Genomic DNA, 2,500 nt, shown 5'->3' with positions numbered 1-2,500 from the left:
AAACACCAAGATGAAGGAAACCCCAACACCAACATAATGTAAACACCAAGATAAAGGAAACCCCAACGTAATGTAAACACCAAGATAAAGGAAACCCCAACGTATAGTGTGTTAATAAGGTGTTGGGTCACCAGCAGCCAGAACAGCTTCAATGCACCTCGACATGGATTCTACAAGGGTCTGGAACTCTACTGGAGGGACGTGACCTCGTTCTTCCACCAGAAGGGTCTGGAACTCTACTGGAGGGACGTGACCTCGTTCTTCCACCAGAAGGGTCTGGAACTCTACTGGAGGGACGTGACCTCGTTCTTCCACCAGAAGGGTCTGGAACTCTACTGGAGGGACGTGACCTCGTTCTTCCACCAGAAGGGTCTGGAACTCTACTGGAGGGACGTGACCTCGTTCTTCCACCAGAAGGGTCTGGAACTCTACTGGAGGGACGTGACCTCGTTCTTCCACCAGAAGGGTCTGGAACTCTACTGGAGGGATGTGACCTCGTTCTTCCACCAGAAAACTACATGTTTTTGGTGTTTTGTTGACGGTGGTGGAAAACACTGTCTCAGGTGGCGCTCCAGAATCTCCCAGAAGTATTCAATTGGGTTGAGATCTGGTGACTTGATACACACACACACACACACACACACACACACACACACACACACACACACACACACACACACACACTACACACACACACACACACACACACTACACACACACACACTACACACACACACACACACACACACACACTACACACACACTACACACACACACACACACACACACCCTTTAAACCCCCTGTGCTCATTTGAGGTCCCTTTTTCCAAAGCCACTGAGATCTCCTCTTCCAGCCACGGTATAGCCTAAATACTGGACAACTGGGGGAATTTTAATACATGACCCCTAAGCATGATGGGATGTTATTTGCTTAATTAACTCAGGAACCTGCTTTCAATGTGTGGAAGCACCTGTTTTCAATATTACTTTGTATCCCTCATTTAGTCGCGTGTTTCCTTTACTCTGGCAGTTACCTGTAGGCCTCGTGTCGCTGTGACAACTGTAAACCCAAATAGAAACAGACAGGTGTTGAAATCCAGAGATAGATATTAGCTACCACTCCTAACCCCCGCATGACCTGCTACACTACTGTCCCTCCTGATCACAAAATAACACACAGGCTGCAGTACAGACATACTTCAGAAACTCTGTGTAGTGGTATGGTTGTCCCAGTCTTCGTTAACTCTGTGTAGTCTTTTTGTTGTCCCAGTCTTCGTTAACTCTGTGTAGTCTTTTTGTTGTCCCAGTCTTCGTTAACTCTGTGTAGTCTTTTTGTTGTCCCAGTCTTCGTTAACTCTGTGTAGTCTTTTTGTTGTCCCAGTCTTCGTTAACTCTGTGTAGTCTTTTTGTTGTCCCAGTCTTCATTAACTCTGTGTTGTCTTTTTGTTGTCCCAGTCTTCGTTAACTCTGTGTAGTCTTTTTGTTGTCCCTGTGTTCAGTAACTCTGTGTAATGCTGTGGTTGTCCCCGTGTTCAGTAACTCTGTGTAATGTTGTGGTTGTCCCAATTTTCAGTAACTCTGTGTAATGTTGTGGTTGTCCCAGTTTTCATTAACTCTGGGTAACGTTGTGGTTGTCCCCGTTTTCAGTAACTCTGGGTTACGTTGTGGTTGTCCCAGTTTTCAGTAACTCTGTGTAATGTTGTGGTTGTCCCAGTTTTCAGTAAGTCTGGGTAACGTTGTGGTTGTCCCAGTTTTCAGTAACTCTGTGTAATGTTGTGGTTGTCCCAGTTTTCAGTAACTCTGGGTTACGTTGTGGTTGTCCCAGTTTTCAGTAACTCTGTGTAATGTTGTGGTTGTCCCAGCAGATATAGACCAGAGGACTTCCAAGGAGACAAACAGCCATGGAGGGTCTCTACTTTGACGTCAAGCCCCGTGACCAACGCCCCAGAAGCCCTCCCCTTCCCCTCACCCCAAACACCGCCCCTCCCTCCCTTCTCCTTTAGCCCCCTCCCCTTATTCTCCCCCATAACAGAACTTCTTTCTCAGCCCTCACCCCCTCCCCCTCGTCACCCACCCCCTCACCCCCAACATCATTCCTCACCCAGCCCTCACCCCTCCCCCTTATTCTCCCCCATAACAGAACTTCTTTCTCAGCCCTCACCCTCTCCCCCTCGGCATCCTCCCCCTCACCCCAAACACCATTTCCTCCCTCCTTCTCCTTTAGCCCCCTCCCCCTTATTCTCCCCCAAACAGAACTTCTTTCTCAGCCCTCACCCCCTCGTCCTCGTCACCCACCCCCTCACCCCCAACACCATTCCTCATCCAGCCCTCACCCCCTCCCCCTTATTCTCCCCATAACAGAACCTCTTTCTCAGCCCTCACCCCCTCGTCCTCGTCACCCACCCCCTCACCCCCAACACCATTCCTCACCCAGCCCTCACCCCCTCCCGCCTTAACCTTACCCCTAACAGATCGTCCTACACAACCCTCACCTCTACAC

At 49.4% G+C, this 2,500-nt stretch overlaps 1 protein-coding gene across 1 annotated transcript in view; it reads left to right on the top strand.

Moving 5' to 3' along the window:
- The first annotated feature begins 2,382 nt into the window (after positions 1-2,382).
- Positions 2,383-2,500, top strand: part of tbc1d1 (TBC1 (tre-2/USP6, BUB2, cdc16) domain family, member 1) — a 158,809-nt gene continuing 158,691 nt past the window's right edge. Inside the window, 1 exon segment of the mRNA XM_065003418.1 lies at positions 2,383-2,500. This exon segment is cut by the window's right edge and continues 494 nt beyond it. The gene's annotated coding sequence lies outside the window, so the exon portion shown is untranslated.

This window comes from Oncorhynchus nerka, linkage group LG18 (assembly GCF_034236695.1).
Source record: "Oncorhynchus nerka isolate Pitt River linkage group LG18, Oner_Uvic_2.0, whole genome shotgun sequence".
NCBI classification, from domain to species: Eukaryota; Metazoa; Chordata; class Actinopteri; order Salmoniformes; family Salmonidae; genus Oncorhynchus; species Oncorhynchus nerka.
Note: the sequence above shows the minus strand (reverse complement) of the source record. Positions and strands in the feature narration are given on the sequence as shown.